The sequence below is a fragment of the Bos taurus genome, chromosome 5, assembly GCF_002263795.3.
Source record: "Bos taurus isolate L1 Dominette 01449 registration number 42190680 breed Hereford chromosome 5, ARS-UCD2.0, whole genome shotgun sequence".
Lineage (NCBI taxonomy): Eukaryota > Metazoa > Chordata > Mammalia > Artiodactyla > Bovidae > Bos > Bos taurus.
In genome coordinates, this window is record NC_037332.1 from 107,784,135 (window position 1) to 107,805,590 (window position 21,456).

The 21,456-nt window shown below is 41.8% G+C and overlaps 1 protein-coding gene across 11 annotated transcripts in view; it reads left to right on the forward strand.

Annotated features, from left to right (window-relative positions):
• Window positions 1-291: 291 nt before the first annotated feature.
• Window positions 292-21,456, forward strand: part of ERC1 (ELKS/RAB6-interacting/CAST family member 1) — a 269,160-nt gene continuing 247,995 nt past the window's right edge. For 9 of the 11 annotated variants that reach the window (XM_005207252.5, XM_010805656.4, XM_024991759.2 and 6 more), the window contains exon 1: window positions 292-375. The gene's annotated coding sequence lies outside the window, so the exon portion shown is untranslated. Of the gene's footprint in view, window positions 532-608; window positions 706-21,456 lie in introns of those variants that run through there. The other 2 variants (XM_005207251.5, XM_005207253.5) reach the window with 2 other exon arrangements.

Genomic DNA, 21,456 nt, shown 5'->3' on the forward strand with positions numbered 1-21,456 from the left:
AAGCGGTAGTGGTTTGCCCACTGTCGGCGCCGCGCCGCCTCCTACGGCAAGCGGGAGGAGACAGACGCCTAGCGCCCCGCGCGGGGAGTGTGTGCGCGTGTACACCCGCACCCGCCAGCCCCCTGCCCACCGGCCTCTTGCAAGGCGCCCGAGGCCCGCGCGCGGCCGAGTCGCCCTCCCAGGAGGCTGCGTGATGGCGAGCGGGCGCGGCCGGGCGGGGGCGGGGCTCACGCTGACGTCGGCCCGGGGCGGGGCTGAGGACTCGCGCAGGGGGCGGGGCGCGGTGACGTCGGGCGCCCAGGCCGAGCTGTGGCGGCGGCGGTAGTGGCGGCGGCGGCACCCGGGCGGGCAGCGGCATCGGCAGCCCAGAGGAGGGTGAGACGGCCGCGGTAGCGGCAGCTCGGGGTCGGGCGGCGCCTGGAGCTTCCCGCCCGTCGCTGGCGCCAGGGCCCTCGGCTCTCCTGCGCCCGCTCCTCCCCACGGCCCTGGCTGGGTCCGGGCAGCGCGCCCCCGGGGAGGGCGGAGCCGTAGGTGAGGCGCGGGGACCCCTCCCCCTCCGCGCCCTGCCGGGGGGATGGGACGTCCGGCAGGGCGGCCCCACCCAGCCCACCGGCGGGTGTCCCTAGACCGGCTCGGGGGCGGCGACGGCGGGGACCCGTGGGGGCTGCGGGCGGCCGGCTTCAGAGGCATGATGTTGCGGGCGAGGTGGGGACGTGCACGCCTCGGGGAGCCCCGGGAGGCTGGGGTGCGGTCGGGTGGGTCTGAGGTTTGGGTACCGATATGCAGCGTTGAAAGAGACGAGGATTCTGGTCTCTTCTGTGAAGTAGTAAGATGGGAGATGGAGGGTTGGCTTCCAGAAAGGAGATGAGCTGTGGATGTTGCCTTTGAAGCAGTGGGAGAAGCTATTGCACTAGGTCTCACGTTTCTACTTAGGGCTTGGGGTCTTTTTTTTTTTTCCCCTTTAGGCGGGGTGGGGGTCGAGGAGGGAAGCGACTCCTTCAGCTTTTGGCTCAGGGTGGGGAAATTGTGGAGCGTGGACGGGTTTGGAGTTTTACACCCTTGAAGAGGAGCCGAGATCTTGTGTTAGACAACTTCATTTTGGAGCAACATTAGGTAATAGGTCCCTTTACACTTAATTCTTAAAAGGCGTTATCTTCCAGTCTTTTATTTATTTTGGTGCCTATACGATCTGTATACCTCATCTTCAAGTTTTATCCTGGCCCCTTAAGAGAAGGCCGGAGGATCAGGTGGTTCCTTTGGAAGTCACGTTTCTGAGTAGTTGCGGGTGGTTGTGGTTGACTGCTTTGGATGGATGAGATGAACAATTTGCACATTCCTGTTGGCGCTAATTAAATGAAACATACTTACGTGTTTTAAAGCACGACTGTCTTTTGCAGCTCAGTTTTTAGTAGATCTTGACAGTTGTTTTGTGTTTGATAATTATTGGAGATTTCTGAAGTTTCTCAATTGCATACACTTAAAATGAAGTGGAATAAAAGTTTTTGGTAGGTCCCTACATTTTTGAGAAACATTCTTTAAGTCAGGTGCTCTTAAAATGTTTTTGGGAGCATGTGTCTGTAACTGCATAGGGAGATGTTACTAAGAGTAAAGGTTCTTCACAGTGGTGTTTCACAACTTAGCACATTAAATCAGAATCTCCTTTTCTGGATTGCTGCTCCCCATCAGATTACAGAACTCCCTGGCCTTACCTGTCAGTTAATATCATTTAAGCTATTTCTTGCTCGGAAAACAGGCCCTGAGATGGACATGTATTATGTAATAGATGGAAGTAGGCATGACTCTCAATAATTCATTTATGGAGGAAGAGAAACCGTCATGAAATGGAATTTAAGCAGTGACTTTCCCAAGGCTTATTCAATTTATTTGGGAACATAGCCAGAGAAGTGCTTTCCTGTAACCCAAGAGAGAAATATCAGGGTGAGTGTCAGTGGTTGCCTTTTTTAACGTGTCTACTTAATGAGCAGACTATTATCCTCCAGCAAATACTTCTGCTTGAAGAAACTTATAGGAAACAGATGATATAATAGCTATTAAGTGAAAATAGGTGTGGTCCAATTTGTAATTATAAACAAAAGATTTAATTAACTATTCAGACAAGTCAAATTATAAGTTGATATAATAATGGTTTTGATACTGGAGTAGTCACTTGGAAAGATTAAAATTCACATATCTGGTTTTGGCTTTTATATTATACTTTGACTTAATTGAGTATATATGGGGACAGATGTGAACTGAGATACCAGGTGAAACTGTGTGTGTATTTTGCTAAAATCACATTTCCATGGCTGACAGTGGGATGTGGTTCTCCTTATTGGAATGCAGTCATATAATTTGGGGAAAGTGTAGGGTGATCTATTTCTCTTTAGGATTTCTTATGCCTGAGAAAACTGGTATGTTTTATTTTTAAGAAGTGTCATTTACTAGTCATTACTATGATATCTTTGTTGAGTCTACTGGGGTATTCCCCCCCTCCTCCCTTTTTTTTAAATTACTAAAGTCAGATAAGTATGTCAGTCTGTTAGGTCAACTTTAATACTAAAATGAAAAGCGAAGATTCTTAAAGCAACAACTGTTCTTTTTCTATGCTACATTTATGCTTTTAGAAACACTATAAGAGCTATTAAATGTGTTTTGCACGTACTATGACAAAAACGTTGATGGAGAAAGATGAGGGAGTGAAGTATTTTGGCTAATCAAATAACAAGCAGTGTATTGATTATGGATTTTCACACATACAATGTAATAAAGTAAATTAAGCATAAAGGTTATGTGTAATACAGTTTATTTCTATGAGTTGCTTTTTCAAAATGTGAGCCTTTGGGGTTCTGGCTCATTCATTTATTCATTCAACAGTTATTTTTTGAGTATGGTTCTGGGTAAATTTTTTAGCCATTGGGAATATAGTAGTGAACAACACTGACTAAAATTCTCACCTTCATAGAACTTACCTTCTGGATACCTTCTGGGGAAATGAAGAGGAACTCAGCAAAGGAGATTAATAAGAGGCCATTGAGGTAGAAGGAAAACCAGGAGAGTATGATGTACTGGAAATGAAGGAAAGGAAGGTTTCAAGGAGGAGGGAATGATCAACTGTGCCATTGTTTAAAGATGTGTCAGACTGTTGGGCAGGAAAGAATTCTGCCTGATGTCTAATAACAGAGAGATGACTAAATGCTTTTTAGTGTGAGATGGAGGCAAATGGAAGAATCAGTTTTTTACTTCCTTGGATTGATTTAAAATAAATATATGTATAAATATATATATTTAAATTATATATAAATCATATTTTATGATTTACATGTGATAAATCATATATAAATATATATCTTTAAATCATATACAATATATATTTAAATATATATATATTTCATACTTTATTCTTTTCAGAACAAAATATGCAGCCTGGGAGTTTATACTTATACTAAGGAGAGGGCTTCCCTGTGGCTCAGCTGGTAAAGAATCTGCCTGCAATGGGGGAGACCTGAGTTCTATACCTGGGTAGGGAAGATCCCCTGGAGAAGGGCAAGGCTACTCACTCCAGTAGTCTGGCCTGGAGAGTTTCATGGACTGTATAGTTCATGGGGTCACAGAGAGTCGGACACGAGTGAGCAACCTTCACTTTGAGGAGAGGTATGATGTTATTGTTATTGATTATATATACACTTATTTTTTTAAACACATGTATCAAATCAGAAGTTATGAAAATACACAGGGAAAAAAATAAGTCTCTTCTCCATTCAGTTGTTCCTGAAGGCAGACACTGTTTTCAGTTTCTTGTTTTTCCTAACCAGTGAAATTTTGTGCAATAATATGGCATTAAGCTATTTTAAAATTGCATAAAAATAACAAGTATTTTATCCTCTAGGTATTTTTTTCACAGGTTTAATATTTGTAATTATATTAATTACAGATAACTATAAATTAATATTTATAGTTGAAGTCTTAACTACCCACAGACCTTTTTTTTAAAGTAATGGCTTTATTGAGGGATAATCCACATACCATACAATTCACCCATTAAAGTGTATAGTTAAGTTTTTTTGAGGAGTACATTCATCACCATGATCAATTTTAGAACATTTTCGTCCTCTCCAAAAGAAGTCCCAAACCCGTTAGCTGTCATTCCCTGACGTTTGGTTTTTAAGTATTGTTTTGCATAGTATGTGGGGAAAATGTTTGTGAATTACTTCATTTCCAGTTAAATGGCAGTGAAGCCATTTAGTGTTTACTTTTAATATTCTCTTTTTAAAAGCAATTTTTTTAGTATCTATTTACTTGGTTGCAGGTCTTTTAGTTGTGGCAGATGGTATCTGGTTCCCTGAACAGGGATCGAACCTCAGCAAGGAGTTTCGTTATAGTGCGAAGAGAGGAAAAGTTAACAGGCTTTTGTGGTCTGCTATGTTAAGTGCTTCGATAAGTGACATACAGGGTTCTACATCAGCTTATAGGATGGATCCCTAATAGGATTGCAGGAAGATCTAAGATGAGATCTCTTAAGGATAAGCGTGATTTGGCTAGATGAAAAGGATGCACGCCGAGGAAACAACGTGTGCAGGACTCAAAGGCAAGAATGCGATAAGGCAGGTGAGGGAGATGAAGATGGTTTGACCTGGCTGCAGTGTTGAGTGGTGTGGGTGTCACTTCTCCTTTCTGTGAAAAGGTGTGCTGTCTTAAAAAAGCAAAATAATTACAGTATTAATTTGCTTAAACTGTGGATTGCTGTCACTTCTTAGCTATAGAACTTTGGGTGAGTTACTTTATTGTCTAAAACTCAGTTAATTTTCTCATCTGTAGTCCTATCCAATGTGATTGTTGTGAAGAATAAATGAGATAGTGCTCATAAAACTTGAAATATAGTGAGTACTCTAAATCCAGCTGCCCTGATGATGACATTGGGGGGGTGGTTTTGATGATGTTGTGACAATGATCCTGAAAAATGGAATTCCTTAGGGTATTTTGGAGCCTCACAGAGTGCTTGGGAGACTGGAAAATGACCTGTCATTTAAATTTTTTTTTTTCTGGGAAGAAGGAAGTGACTGCCCAAAGCTTGAGACCAGCACTGTTCCGTGGAACTTTGTGTGATGGTAGGGATGTTCTCTGATTCACCATTAAATGTATTTAGCCACTAGTCACACGTGCCTTTCTTTTTTAAAGATTATTTGGTGTGGACCATTTTTAAAGTCTTCATTGAATTTGTTACAACATTGCTTCTGTTTTTTATGTTTTGGTGTTTTGGCCCCAAGGCACGTAGGATCTTAGTTTCCCCAACAGGAATAGAACCCGTATCCTCTGTATTGCAGGGCGAAGTCTTAACCACTGAACCAGCAGGAAAGTCCCCTCATGGGCCTTTTGAACCCTTGAAATGTGGTTAGTGTGACTGACAGGCTGTATTGTTAATTATATTACAAGTAATTTAAATAGCTACTGTGACTATTGGCCACTATACTGGGCAGCACAGTTAGACACTTAAAGATTGAGGAATCTCATATTGAATTGTGGCAGTATTATAGAGTCGATAATTTTTAAAAGTTAAAAAAGTAGTTTTAGAAGCCTCACCAGGGGGTGGATTACAGCATGGGTTTACTAGGTCACATCAGAAAATAACGCTGTAGTTTCCTAGAATTGACATGGCTCCTAGACAGATAAAGGAAATGTAGTAGTTGTAATGTGTCTAGACTTCAGCTAGATCTTTTCGTGTTGTCTTTGTGGGAAATATGAAAAATTATGTTGTAGATTTCGTGAGAATAGGGACTATGTCACATGTTCTCTACTGAGCAAATAATAGATACTTACTAAATATTTGATGACTGAATGGATAATGGTACAATTAAGTGAAGTCACAACTGGCTGTCAATGGCCCTCCCCAGAGAATAGAGAGTTGCTCACTCAAGATGATGGATTAGGGGAGCTGGTGTTAGATGGACACCTCATCCGTGTGTGTAGTGTTGGAATGACCCAGGAGCAGTGGCACAGGAAGTAGTGGCCATGAGAACCCGTGGCCCGCCTACCCTCACTGAGCGTGGAGGATGTCCAGGTCATCACTAGCTGCTGGTGAAGAGGCAGGGGTGGAAGAGACTGTGTTGCTGAGTAGCATGGAAGTCAAACTCACAGGATTTTTATACGAGGGTTCAGAAATAGTGGTCTGGAGGTGGCAGTGGAAGAAAGGAGGGTACCAGCCTCGTTTCCCAGGAGGGGGCGTGGCATGTAAGCGTCTTCACAGCCTCCACTTGAGGGGACTGCGTGGGAAGAGCATCCTGGAAGAGCCAGTTCTCCGCGAAGGCAGAGGTACTGAGCACCTTGAGAGGAGTTCTTTGGTAATAGAGTGAAGTTCCTTGCGAGTGTATTTCCCCACCCGAGTGGCTTCTTTTTTTTTTTTTAATCACTTAAACTTTAAGAGAAGACTCTCTCATCTTAACAGATTTTTCAGCTCATACTTTCTCTGTCTCTTGCTTTAAGTTGACTTTTGCTCTTTGCTTTACAGCCAGACTTTGTTGAGAGAGTTGTTTGCATTTGCTTTATGTTTCCATTTCTTGACCTGCAGTTTTTCTTCTCTATTTCTGTCTGGCTTCTGTCTCCAGAGTTTCACTGAAACTGTGTTGCTTGGATTACCAATGTCTTTCTTTAAATGCCCTGGCTGTTTTTCTATCCATTTATTTAATCTCTTAGCAGCCATATTAATAGTCCTTTGGTATGCAATAAATTACCCTCAAACTTAACTTAAAACAACAATTTACTGTTTTATAATTTCTTTGGGTCAGGCATCTGGGTTTCGTGCGTCTGATTCAGGGTCACTCAGGAGGCTGCAATCAGATGTTGGCTAGGATTGGTGATCTCAGCACTCCACTTGAGGGAGGGTCTGCTCCCACCTCAGTTGTGTGACTGTTGGCTGGCCTGAGGTCCTTGCTGGCTGTTTGATGGAGAAGTCCGTCTCTGCCATTTGGGTCTCTGCATAACCTCACTCTAGCAACATGGTACCAGTCTCTCCTTGATTGAGGGGTCTGTGGAGGAGGAGGGAGTCCTTTTTGTAACCTAACCTGGGAAGTGACATTGTATCACTTCTGCGGTATCCTGTTCACTGGAATGGAGTCCTAGGTCCAGCACAGGCAAGCGAAGATTACACAATAGCAAGAAACTCAAAGGTAGATGTCATTAGAGCCATTTTCAGGATTGCCTACTACAGCCGCCTTTGACACAGTTCACTTCTCCTCCTCTGGTAGAACTCGCACTTTTTTCAGGGTCTTTAGATCACACTTCTGTTTTCCTTTCTGGTTCTCTGGGCTCTCTTTCCAGTCATCTTTGTTGAACCTTTTTCTCACAGTCATTAAATGTTTGAATTTCTCTGGGTGATCTCATCACCTATTCATTTCTCATCTGTGTGCTGAGTATTTGTGTTGCTATCTTCAGCTTTACCTCTCTCGTGTCAAAGAGCTGTTGTTGTCCAGTGCTGCCACTCGAACGCCCCTTATACTCAGCAGATCCCAAACTAAACGTGTGTGATTCCTGCTCTTCTCTGCGGTTCCTTCATTTGTTAAATGACACTACCAGAAATATGTGTAGTGTTAGTTACCTTGCGGCATGTGGGATCTTAGTTCCCCAACCAGGGATTGAGCCCACATCCCCTGCATCAGAAGGTGGATTCTTAACCACTGGACCGCCAGTAAGTGTAAGTGTGTGTTAGTCACTCAGTCATGTCCGAATCTTCACGACCCCTGGACTGCAGCCCATCAGGCTCCTCCGTTCCATGGAATTCCCAGGCAAGAATACTGGAGTGGGTTGCCATGCCCTCCTCCAGGGGATCTTCCTGACCCAGGGATCCAGTCCACATCTCCTGCATTGCAGGTAGATTCTTTACTGTCTGAGCCACCAGGGAAGCCTCTACTGGATTGCCAGGGAAGCCCCTAATGGTGTCTTTTGAGGAACAAGAGTCTTAATTTTAGTGTGATCCAGTTAGTGTTTATGTGGTTAGGGCTTTTTAAAAAAAAATTTTTTTTAATGTGGATCATTTTTAAATTCTTGAATTTGTTACAGTATCATTTCTGTTTTATGTTTTGGTTTTCTGGCCACAAGGCATGTGGGGTCGTAGCTCCCCAACCAGAGATTGAACCTGCACCCTCTGCCCTGGAAGCAAAGTCTTAACCACTGGACCGCCAGGTGAACCTGTGGTTAGTGCTTTTCCTGTGTAAAAAATCTTTCCCTACCCCATGGTCCTGAAGTTACTCTTTTGTTATTTTCTTGGAAGCGTTGTTATACCTTTCCCATATAGCTCTGTGATCTGCCTATAATTGATTTTTGCATATGCTTTAAGGTTTATTTTTGTTTTTCCAATATGGTTCCTGATATTCTCAGCATCATTTATCGACAGTTCCTTCCTTTTTCAACTGCATTGTACTAATTCGAGGTTCTGTTCCCTTCCACTCGTTTCTCTGTCTTGGTCCAGTGCCAGACTTGGTTACTCTAGTTTTATAGTACGTCTTCATGCCTGTTAAAGTGTTCCCGCCTTGTTTTTTCCCAAGAATGTCTTGACAGTCATTGTCAGTGACGATCATGGTCAGTGATCAGTAATGGTATCAACATAGGGACGATGTAGACATCAATGGAAATGAGTAGAGAGTCCAAGTACAGACACCTATTTGTAGTTAATTTTCAACAAAGGTGGGAGGGTAATTCAGTGGAGGAAAGGATAGTCTTTTTTTTGGTTGTCTATCTTTTTTTAAACATTGGAGTATAGTTGCTTTACAGTGTTGTGTTTTCTGGTGTACAGCCAAGTGAGTCACCTCTACGATGGGCTGTGTCAGTCGTCTTAGGGTCTAGAGTTTGACCTTGGGGCAGTGGCAGGACTTTGGGACTTTTGAGTAAAGGAAATAACAAACTTTATTTACATTTTACAAAGAGTGGGTAGGAGGAGGCTAAGTGAAGAGGCCGATTAAGAGGCTGGGCCTTAATCTTGTTAAAGTCTGAAACAGAAAGTGGTGACAGTGAGGATAGAGAAGCATCTGGAATTGAAAGCTTTAAAGAACACAGGACCGGCTGAGTGTGTGGGTGTATGTACGTGTATGTACATGTACTTTTGTGGGAGAAAGGGCAGTCGGTGGGGAGGGAGGAGACAGGTGACGCCCAGACTTTTGGACGGAGCAGGTAGGTTAGCAGCAGTGCTGTCTTAACGCAGTAGTCACTACACATGGGTATTTACATTTAAACTGATTTAAATGAATTAAGATTTGAAGTTTAGTTCTTCAGTCACACTAGCTGTATCTCATGTGGCCAGTAGCCAAATGGGAGTCATGATATCTGTTATCAGACAGTACAGATAGAGAATATTCTCATTGTCACAGAAAGGTCTGCTGCATTATTCTGGTCGGCAATTTTGGGTAGCAACTAGCTCTTCCCCCAGAGGAAAGTCAAAATAATAGGTGGTTTTCTCCAGTCTTTGAAGAGCTCTGGCTCCAGAGTAACCTAAGGGATTCTGTGAGTCAGACACTATTATCACCACCACCATCATCCAGTCATTGCCAGATACACAACACTTTCATGATCAGATAAGGTGCTGTTGGACAGCGCTGAGCCAGAGGGATGGTGATGCAATTCAGTGGGCTGCTGATGACTGTGGTGGCGCAGCAGGAACCTCTGGGAAGACTGCTGTCCAGTAGACAATCGTGTGAGCCACTTATGTGATTAAAATTTGAGTAGTCACATTACAGAGTTAAAAAATAATGGTTAGAGTTCATAATCTTATAATGTATTTTATTTAACCCAGTGCATCCAAAATACCATTTTCAGCACGTTGAAATATGAAACATACCATATTTAAAATGGGCAACTTTACATTATTTCTTCATACTGAGTATTTAAAATCAATTGCATACTTTTATAGCATAAATTAATTCAGATGCTGTGATTTATCAGAAATACTTGATCTGTACTTAGAGTTCATAACATCTACAGTTGGAAAAGTAGATTCACATGCCCAGCTCATTCCAAACATGCTTAAAAGTTTTCCAGTAATTACCAGGTTTTTAAATTTAACTTTTAATTAACAATGAAATAACAAATGCAGTTCCTCAGTCTCACTAGCTCTTTTCAAGTAAACAGCCATGAGTGGCTAGTGGCCACTATATTGGACAGTGCAACTCTGGAACGACCAGTGACATTCACTTGATAGTTGGAAATTCAGGTCTGGAGCTCAGAAGAGAGGTGCAGGGACAGACAGGTGGATGGTAGGGACTGTGAGGAATGTGGAAATGAAAAAACAAGCTTGATTTTGGACAAGCCAATATTAAGTTCTCTGTGTTAGTTGCTCAGTCGTGTCCAACTTTTTGCAACTACATGGACTGTAGCCTGCCAGGCTTCTCCATCCACGGGATTTTCCAGGTAAGAATCCTGGAGTGGGTTGCCATTTCCTTCTCTAAGATCTTCCTGACCCAGGGATCCAACCCAGGGCTCCTGCATTGAAGGCAGACTCTTTACCATCTGAGCTGCCAGGGAAGCCCTAGTTCTTGGTACTCTTTTTAAAAAAAAATCTGTGAGTGTGTCTGTGAGAGTAAGGCAGTTGATGAGTGTGCAGAATATTGCAGTGGTTGGGTCAGGTGTGTCATCTTGGGCAACTCACTAAGCCTTTCTGAGCCTTAGTTTCCTCGTCTAGAAATGGGATGATACAGTCTCTGCCTACAAGGTTTCCTGGGAGTGTTAAAGGGAGTCTTCGTGGCAGGTATTAACCACGTATAGTGCTGCGTCTCCTCACTTCTTAGTTGACGTTTCTTGTGGAGTGTGATCATGTGCTCAGTCGTGTCCGACTCTGCGACCCCCAGGGACTGTAGCCCGTCAGGCTCCTCTCTTTAATACTCTATTCTTTATCAGTTTGAAACTTTATTCGTTTTTTAGGGAAAAAACGTATTTTAATTATGCATATTGTTGTGAGCTGAATCCCAATTTGTGAAGCTTTAAGTTATGAGGAAAAGTATATCTTAAAGTAAAGGAAATATACTTATTATTCACATGGATGAATGCTCATTATGGTCTACACTCTATGTTAAGTGCTTTGTATGATGCCGTGAAAGGTTTTTTTCCTAATGTGAGATGTAACATGTTATTTCTTTTGTAAAATTTCACTTAAGTAGAATTTGTAATAGAAAATCTGTTTTAATTCTGGAACTTTGAAATGTATCATCGTCTCATTCTTTTTCTTAGTTATTCCAGGAGCCACTGTATTGTGCTTGAATCTCTTTGGGTATTTTTAAAATTATGATTTCATTGTATTCTGGGCTAAATCTATAGAGTCTCTAATTCTACATTTGGGTATAAACATGTAAAAAATTATGATGAAAAAATCCCCATGTAATTCATGGTATTCGGAGAAGCATGGTAACCAAGGGGAGAAAAATGGACTCTACTAGGTCAAAGAGGAAGGAACTGTGATTTTTTTAACGGCTCTGCAGATTTCTCCAGGTCTGTCCCTCAGCTCCCAGCTTGCCCATTATATCTGTCACTGCACTGTTTCTCAAGTGTGTTGGATAAGATGACAAACATTTTTACAATACCCCCATGTGCTACAGACCTACGGTGTGCTGGAAAATCTCGCTGTCTTTTTCATATCATGCCCTGTGTACTCCCTTACATCTGATGTTAGGCATCTTGCATCTGTGTTGTTGTAAATAATGAAAAATTTTAATGATGCATTTTGGACCAACAGATAGGTTTGCTGTTACGTGCTAACCGCATTTTGTGGTGGCAGCTGGAAGTGCTGTATGGGATGGGTTTTTGAGCCCAGGTCCCAAAGGAAGAAATGCTCACCCTAAATGAGAGTGGCCTTTCCCTTTCGTTTCTGTTTAAATATTTTGAACATTTTTTTTCCTTTTAAAAAAGGCCTATATGCCCATTTGGAAAAATTTGACAACTGTTAGGAAGAAGGCTAACAGATTTCCTACCATTCTTTGTGATGAGCTTATCTGTATACAGTTCACCCTTGAACCAACGGGGGTGGATATGAGGGGCTCTGACCCTCCCTGCAGTCGAAAATCTGTATATAACTTATAGCTGGTCCTCTGTAACAGGGGTTGTTCCAAGTCCACAGATTCAGCCATCTGTGTTTTGTGTCATACTGTAGGATTTACCATTGAAAAAAAAATCCACGTATAATCTGACGTGTGAGGTTCAAACCTGTTGAGTTCGTGGATAAATTGTATTTGCAAAATGGAGAGTATATGTGAAAATGTAGGTCCACTTTCATTTACTGTATTATAAACATTTTTCATATCAGACATTGGTTATAAATGTGTTTTGCAGATGGAATGTAATCATAAAGATTTCACTTAAACGTTTCCCAATTGAACAAGTACTAATAAAGCTGGTATATCATAATGTAGTGGTTTTTTCTACATTTTGGATCATTTAAGTAGATAGGGTTTCCTGGTTTTGGAATTACTGGATCAAAAGATGAATGTTTTTAAGACACTTGACCATTTTCAAACTTACTGCTTCCCAAATGCTCTTATTTTTTGAGGATGAAAGCAAGCACTTAGAATACATATGCTTTTATTATTTTAAGGAAGACAGTAAAACATAGGGTACTAACAGTTTTTCACCTAAACTTTTAAATTTATGAAATGTTTCTTTTCAGACATGCAAAAAGATTGAGTTGTCTAATAAATACCTGTGTACTCACCACCTAGATTAATGTATAATTATATAGTTAAAAACTTTGTGCTTAGTTCTCCCTGGTTATAAATGTGTTTTTACCAACAATGATGTGACTGTTTAACCTTATCCCATAACACAGGTCTATAGCCAAGACCTTTTGGGCCAGAATTCAGAATTTCTTAGGTTTCAGAAAGGTGATCGGCTGCATCTACTGTGTATTATCTAACTTTCCAAGCAAAGTCAGGGGGCACCCTCCAGTTCCTTCATCAAACATATTCAGTTCAGTTCAGTCACTCAGTCGTGTCCGACTCTTTGCAACCCCATGAATTGCAGCACGCCAGGCCTCCCTGTCCATCACCAATTCCCGGAGTTCACTCAGACTCACGTCCATCGAGTCAGTGATGCCATCCAGCCATCTCATCCTCTGTCATCCCCTTCTCCTCCTGCCCCCAATCCCTCCCAGCATCAGAGTCTTTTCCAGTGAGTCAACTCTTCGCATGAGGTGGCCAAAGTACTGGAGTTTCAGCTTTAGCATCATTCCTTCCAAAGAACACCCAGGACCAATCTCCTTTAGGAGAGACTGGTTGGATCTCCTTGTAGTCCAAGGGACTCTCAAGAGTCTTCTCTAACACCACAGTTCAAAAGCATCAATTCTTCGGTGCTCAGCTTTCTTCACAGTCCAACTCTCACATCCATACATGACCACTGGAAAACCATAGCTTTGACTAGACAGACCTTTGTTGGCAAAGTGATGTCTCTGCTTTTGAATATGCTATCTAGGTTGGTCATAACTTTCCTTCCAAGGAGTAAGCCTCTTTTAATTTCATGGCTGCAGTCACCATCTGCAGTGATTTTGGAGCCCCCAAAAATAAAGTCTGACACTGTTTCCCCCGTTTCCCCATCTATTTGCCATGAAGTGATGGGACCAGATGCCATGATCTTCATTTTCTGAATGTTGAGCTTCAAGCCAACTTTTTCACTCTCCTCTTTCACTTTCATCAAGAGGCTTTTGAGTTCCTCTTCACTTTCTGCCATAAGGGTGATGTCATCTGCCTATCTGAGGTTATTGATATTTCTCCTGGCAATCTTGATTCCAGCTTGTGCTTCTTCCAGCCCAGCGTTTGTCATGATGTACTCTGCATATAAGTTAAATAAGCAGGGTGACAATATACAGCCTTGACGTACTCCTTTTCCTTTTTGGAACCAGTCTGTTGTTCCATGTCCAGTTCTAACTGTTGCTTCCTGACCTGCATATAGGTTTCTGAAGAGGCAGGTCAGGTGGTCTGGTATTCCCATCTCTTTCAGAATTTTCCACAGTTTATTTTGATCCACACAGTCAAAGGCTTTGTCTTTGATATCAGTTCAGGTATAATTTTTGTCATGAAATTATTTACAGAATTTGGTGGTTTTCAGAATTGAGATGCATGGTCGTGAACATGTGTGTCTCTCCAGTATACTTGTTCAGTGTGATCAGTCTGGTAGTATTTGTTGAATGGATTGTAACATAGTAGGAGATGTGCTTTAAAATGGAAGGTAACTACCATCCAAACAGTTTAGTATTTTAGGATTGGTAGAAATCAAATAGCAATGAGGACTGGAGTCACTGGGGAAGGCTACACAACCTAGAATGTGGCTCTTTTGAACTGAGTGAGTAGCTCAGGTCGCTCATTTAAGTAGAGAACAACCATGATTAATTACATTGTGTTTACTCCAAGTATTTGCTTGACAAGATTACTTGTCATGGTGAGAGCTTTGATAGACCTTACAATTAGCTTAACTGATTAATAAAAATTATTAAAAGCCACCATTAAGCTGATCGTAACTGAGTCACTCAGCCTTCTCACCGTTCCATAAAAAAGAGTGAAGTGACACCTGTGACGGGTGTGGTGATGGCTGCTGTTAGCAAAGGTCCTCTCTTCCTGTTGGCGTGTCATCACAACATGCCCCAGCCTTGCAGGTCTGTAATTTTTGGTCTCCAGGAGGATCAGATCAAGATCATACAGCCTGATGTCTGGTGTTAGCAGAACTATTAGGCCCCATGCTGGGGGTGGAAGCAGAGACATCTGTGCTTCTTTAACTTGTGGGGCTGTCTTTAACCTCTTACTCATCACAGAGACCTTGTCAGCTTAGGGCCTAGCCCATTAATTACCATATTATAGTGTTGAATGGTCGAGGGCCTTATTGAAGCCCTTAGTTGTGGTAAGACTGAGTAAAAGTAATACATGCTTTCTGTTAAAACAATTGAAAAAGAAAAGAAAAAAAGAAATGCATGTGTACAGGGGAAGAGTGGCTCTATTTGACCTTTGAGAAATAGCTCCTTGCCATCCAAATCATTGCTGTGTATATGCGCACATACATGTCTCCTTTTGTCTGCTGTTGGGACAACAACAGACAATTCTTCTGTAACATGCTCCCTACCCTCCACTTCACAATACATCATAGATGTCTTTATAGAAATTGTCAAATATAAAGATTTACTTATATATATTTTTTTTCTTCACAGCAGTATTTTATAGTGTGGCGATAGGATAATTTAACTAGTCTCTTGGTGGTAGAAATTTAAATTCTCTTTTTGCTGGTACAAAATCATACACTAATTGAACATAACTGCACTTGTATCCTTAAACTTGTGAAATATGTTTTGCAGAGAATAACTTTAAAAGCAAGACCTCCAGAGGGTATGCACATTTTTTTTTTCATGTTTATGGATCAGTATATTTTCTTTGAAACCACACCCAAACTAACAGCAGTGGAAGATGTACAAGAGAACTGGGTTCACCTTATAAATCAAGCATTTTGAGTCCTACAATACCTCCAAAGGATTAAAAGATAGATGGTTGATGTCTTTGGTTCCACCAAATTGTACTAGAATTGGATTTTAGAATTTTGGTCTATTGTTAGTCTTTTAATAAAGGGCTTAATATAGCAGCACATTTCTTGTCCCTAGTGACATTTTTGTCACAAAATGAACAGAATCTTAAAAGTTACGGAGGAGGAATAAATTAGTTTGGGATTAACATATACACACTAGTATATATAAAATAGATAATCAACGAGGACCAACTGTATAGCCCAGGAACTCAATATTTTGTAATAACCTGGAAGGGAAAAGAATCTGAAAAAGAGTATGTGTGTGTGTGTAACTGAATCACTGTGCTGTACATGTGAAACTAACAACATTGTAAATCAACTATGCATCATTTAAAAAAATGTTGAAATACGGCCTTTTAAAATACTCTACTCATTTTCTGATAGTTGATGCTACTTAGTAATAGTGTAACTCATCACAGCAGGTTGGACTAGTAATTTTGAGATTTGGGTCAGATTCCATACGTAAAGCTTAACTAGCCAACGGGCGATGTGTTTTCTAGTTCCTCTTATAAATATCTGCTAGCACATGGGTGTCAGCCTTTCCAGCTGTCATTAACTGGAAGTAGGTTACTGTGTTGTGTTAGAGGGTTTTCTGCCCTCCTTTGATTTATGAGTACTTGGTGCTCCTCTGGAGACTCAGAATGTGGAGCGCTGTTACTATCCTTTAATCTGCAAGGAGAGGGTGAGGGCGGCTGTGATGCCCGCACTGTTTGCAGGAAGAGTGAGCATGGAAGGCTAGCACACGACCGTTGTGTGTGTTAGTGTTTTACTCTTAGGCCCCTGGTTGGACTCCAGGATTCTCAGTGGGTATGTATTTGTATGTGGGCTGGAGCTGGGCTTAGGGGGTGGGTGTTCTTTCTCCTCATGTATATAGATTTTTGAACCAAGGCCTTTCTTGTAGGGATCCTGGAATTTTCCAGTATTCTTCTCTTTATGGTTTTCCTGACCTAGATGACAAGCTTCGTGGTATGAATATGTAGTAGTGGCCAGGTCTGAACTCTGTTTTGTTGCTGCTGTTTTAAGAACTCACAGAAATATAGTAGCGACTATGAGAAGTAGGATTTAAAACATTAAGAAAAACCTTAGATGACAAAGACTCGGCCTCTTGTGCCTTCCATGTTCTGCTTTCTCTCAGCAGCATTTATTACCCTTATTCCTTTTGGGGTATCAGAGTGGATTATTCTCACTATCACTGCTTCTTTATGGCTTCTATATATTCTGGTTAAGGGAGAGAAAAAGCACTTTTATTCTTAGCAGTTAGATGGACGTTTTTTAGAAAGAACTGTACAAAAGGTCTAAGGGAGAAAAACTCAAATCCCCGTGTGTAGAAGGGTTTTTAGAATAGAAATGAATTATTAAAAGCAATAAAATTTGTAAAAATTTTGTAATTATAGAAGCAGGATACCACATTTTTTATTCTGATTTAACCTTTAGTTGCCATTTGCTTAATTGAGAGATCTCATAAGATATGAAGACCCAGCATGGCCCCAAAATAAATAAAAAATGACTCTTCATTGTTTTAAAAATTAAGTTCATTCTTTCAGATCTTGATGTTTGTGATTTTCAGGGCATAATATGAGAGGACAAAAATACATCACAGTGCCGACAGAGAAGAAGGTTGTCAGTTTATGGAATTTGGTTAAAATTAAAAATGAAATTTGTTAATATGAAGGAAATGACAAGTTTCCTTTACAGTTGTCTTAATTGCTTTTATTTGCTGTTTCCATAAACTCATTTCAAGATTACCGCTACCTCCTGAACGTATAGGAACTATGTTAATGAATTTTACTAGCATTTAGGTTAACCTGTGGAGTTAGCAGACACTTGGCTTACTTGTTTTAGGCATGGCACTGGGTTTTGGAAATAAGGCGCTCCTTTGCCTGTAAGGAAAGTAGTTCATTAACTAAAACATAGTGAATGTATTGTTTTAAAAGCCCTTGGTACTTTAAGAGCGGCGCCTAAATTAGGGGTTTAAGGGTTTGTGCAGGATTGTGATTACTAAGCTTAGTTTGGAAGAATGAGTTGTAAGAAGCTAGTTGATGGGGAAGAAGCAGCTCATGGAAACAAAAGAGAGGATGGTGTTTCAGGAAATCGCAGGTATCTGAGAATGGTTGTCACACGGAAAAGGAGAGTGGTTAAGAAGTGACCCATCTTTAGAGAGGCAGGCAGGTCCCAGATCGTGAAACGTTTTGTCTGCAGTGCCAAGGAGTTCAGATTCTTATTTTGGGATGCCATCACAGGAAGTATGTAGGTGTGTGTGATCATGTCATATTTAAATTTTAGAGCAGTGGTTCCTAGTTGTTTTTTTTTTTTTGTTCCAGCATCTGTTTGCACTCATAAATTATGCAGACTCTAAATAGCTTTTTTATGTGGGCTGTATCAGTTACTGTTTACCATATTAGACAGTAAAACTGAGAAAATTTAAAAGCATAGGACTGCACGTTCCATTAGCCATCACGGAGCCTCTGGAAAACACTACTATACCTTTGTGAGAATGCACAATGAAAAAGCAAGTGATGTGGTGTGAAAACAGTTCTGCACTCCCGCATCTCCTGTTTGGGCCCCTCTGCATCACCTTGTGGGCTTGAGGGGAGCAGGGAGTCTGACTCGCTTGGGAATCGTCGCGTTAGAGGACCATTCCGGCAGTGGTGAACAGCAAGCACTTTAAATTGTGATCCAGTGTGCACATGTGTGTTCCTGAACACCCAGCAAGTTTTAGGAAACAATACTGTCTGTGTTAGTTATCTCTTACGTAAAAAGTTATCTAAAAACTTAACTGGATTAAGAAAAAACACGTCATCTCACAGTTTTTGGAGAAGGAAATGGCACCCCACTCCAGTATTTTTCCTGGGAGATCCTATGGACAGAGGAGCCTGGTGGCTACAATCCATAGGGTCACAAAAGAGTAGGCTACAACTTAGCGACTAAACAACACAGTTGTTATGAAGAGCACACTGGGTGGTTCTGGCTTAAGGTGTTTCGTGAGGTTGCAGTCGTCTGAAGGCTTGACTGAAGTCGGAGGGTCCCTTTCCAGGCCTGCTCACGTGGCTGTTGGTGCTCTCTGTAGGTTAACTGGAATACCCTTACAGCATGGTGGCTAACTGCCCCCAGAGCCAGAGATCCAAGAGAGTGACCAAGACTGAAGCCTCTGTGTCTTTATGAGTGCATTTTGGAAGTGATACATTGTCAGAAGCAAATCCTTTAAGACTGGTGGTACACAGAGGAATTTTGCCTCCCCTCTTGAAGGAAGGAGTAGCAGATGATTTAGGCGGGTACCTTAAAATACCACAGGGTACTTGTCAGGAGGAGGGCGTGTCCTCCATGTGTCTGTTTCCTGCACGCCCTGAGTGCAAGGTCCTGATTGCTCTTCATCTGGGCCATTGTTAGAGGACCATTCTGGCAGTGGTTTACAACAAGAACTTTAACTTGTGATCCAGTGTGTGCATGTGTGTTCATGTGCACACCTGAAACAAAAGTTTCAGGAAACAATACTGTGTTATCTCTTATATAAAAAGTTATCTAAAGACTTACTGGATTCAGAAAAAGCATGTCTCAGCATCGTGTTTGCAGCAAGCCACCTTGAGGGGTGAGGTACTGCCTCCCGCTGGGAGAGATCAGCCTTGCTTGCTGTCAGGTGGCGGGCTCCCTGAATTCCGTGTTCCTCTGCGGACACACTGCATGTGTAGTGGCTCCCTGGGCCCCACGGTGCCACCTTGTGGGACTTCGAGTGGGTGGGTAAGATGCTCATAGTGCTGGCTGTGATGTGAGTAGCAAAATTCTTCGTCTCTGACCCAGGAGCCTTGTGTGTGCTGTCTGATGAGTAGAGTGAAGAGGTGTGAAGTAACCACAGCAGATACAGGATAGGGAGCTAACAAAATATTGGATAGGAAGTAAGCTAAGGGGCTCGGAGAACTCTGGGGCCAATTTATCATGGGCTCAAACTAAACAGCTGCAACGTGTGTTGTTGTTGTTTCCAGCAGCAGTCAGGAAGCCAGGTAGGTAATCAGAGAAGGTGTTTCTTTGGATTAATTCAGGACAGGGGAGTTTGGAATGTGGAAGTATTTTTTTCAAGCTTTTGTAGTATAATTTATGTACAATACCCTGAACATATTTAAAGTGTGCAGTTTGAATTTTGACCTGTGTACCCCTGGGAAGCCTCACCCCAGTCAAGATAGTGAACATTTTGTCACCACGGAAGTTTCCTTCTATCCTTCCAAGATCCCTGATCCGTCTTCACGATCCATGGCTCAACCCCCAGCCCCAGGCACATACTGATTCGCTTTCTGGCCTAATAGATTCCTTCTGGAATTTTATATAAATGGGATCATATGGCTTAATTTTTTTTTTCTTGGTCACATTTTTTTTTACGTGTGTGTCAGCTGTTTGTTATAAAGTACAAGGATTATTATCTTGTGGTTGTGGATCTGGCATATTTTTAAAAGAAATTCGAATTTTTTAAACACTGTCTTCCCTGAAGCTCATATTAGAAAGCCAGAACGAGGCCTTTAGACAGAGCTAGTGGGTTTTCTTCTTTTGTGGTGTTACTAGAAATGAATACAGTTCTAATAGTAACAAAGGCTCCACGTGCAAATGCCGTCTTGGGTCTGAAAGTGGCTTGAAACCCTGGAGTGCACCTGCTCACGTTGAACACTCGACGTGGATTTGTGCTCCTGGATCTCAGCCTCTTTAGTGTGATTTAGTTACTCAACTACAGGACAAAGTTTTGCACCAAAGCACAGCTGGGAATTTTTTTTTGAGCGTGACAACTTCAAAGTTCTGGTGGCACGATTCCTGAGACTGAATTACTGCTCTTTGTTAGTTTTCCTGATTCTGTTCTTCTACCCACCATCTTTTAAAGAAGACGTTCTCCTTAATAGAGGGATAAATATGATTATTTAAGCATTACACCCAAGAATACCTAAGGTATGCCTTAAAGTTTAGGTTTAGAGTCCTAGATTAGCAGGACACACTGCTTTGCAACTGGACAATTGAGATGAGCAGATGATGGCAGATAAGCACAGTGTAATAATTGGGAGCACCCAGGGCTCTAGAATTAGATGCCCTAAATTCAGATCTTGGCCCTACCTCTTAAAAGCTGTGTAACTTTAGATGAGTCATTCAACACCCGTAGGCCTCACTTTCATCTGTAAAGTGGAGATAATGGTAGCACCTGTGTTGTAGGAGGCTTCCCGGTGGCTCAGTGGTAAAGAACCCGCCTGCAAATGCAGGGGACGTGGGTTCAGTCCCTGTGTCGGGAAGATCTGGAGAAGGAAATGGCAACCCACTCCAGTATTCTTGCCTGGGAAATCCCGTGGACAAAGGAGCCTGGCATGCTGCAGTCCATGGGGGCGCAAAGAGTCAGACACGACTTAGTGACTAATCAACAACAGCAAGGGGGCTTATAAATATTAAATCTTATAAAATTCTTAGCACAGTGCCTGACATATGGTAAACATTTACTATGCCTTAGCTTTTGTTATCATTTAAGGGGCTCTGGGTAATGAGTAGCTCTCTTGTTTTAAGCAATATTCAGATTACTTCAAAGAGAAAAAACTTTGCAAACCTCTTTGATCTTGAAGATGAATTCACTGCAGTAGTATGTAGATTACTGCTTGTCACCTACCCTACAGTCCAGATTTTTGCTTCCTGAGTTAGGTTCCTCCTGGGAAGGAATTTCCTAACGTTACTAGCAGAGTATTGCAGTGTCTGAACTTGGTGCCCTGTTGCTATTTCTGAGACAAGACTGTGTTTCCTGTCCTGCTTATTGTTACCTCAGGGCTCTCTTTACTGGATCACCAAAGTGGAGATGGGATTGCCAGTGTATTCGCATTTCTGAAGATCTTTAACTCGTTTGAGTTTGGCTGGACTATATAGACACTCTAAAATCTTATTTTTGACCATATGATTTACTTGGATTGTATTTTCAGTTGC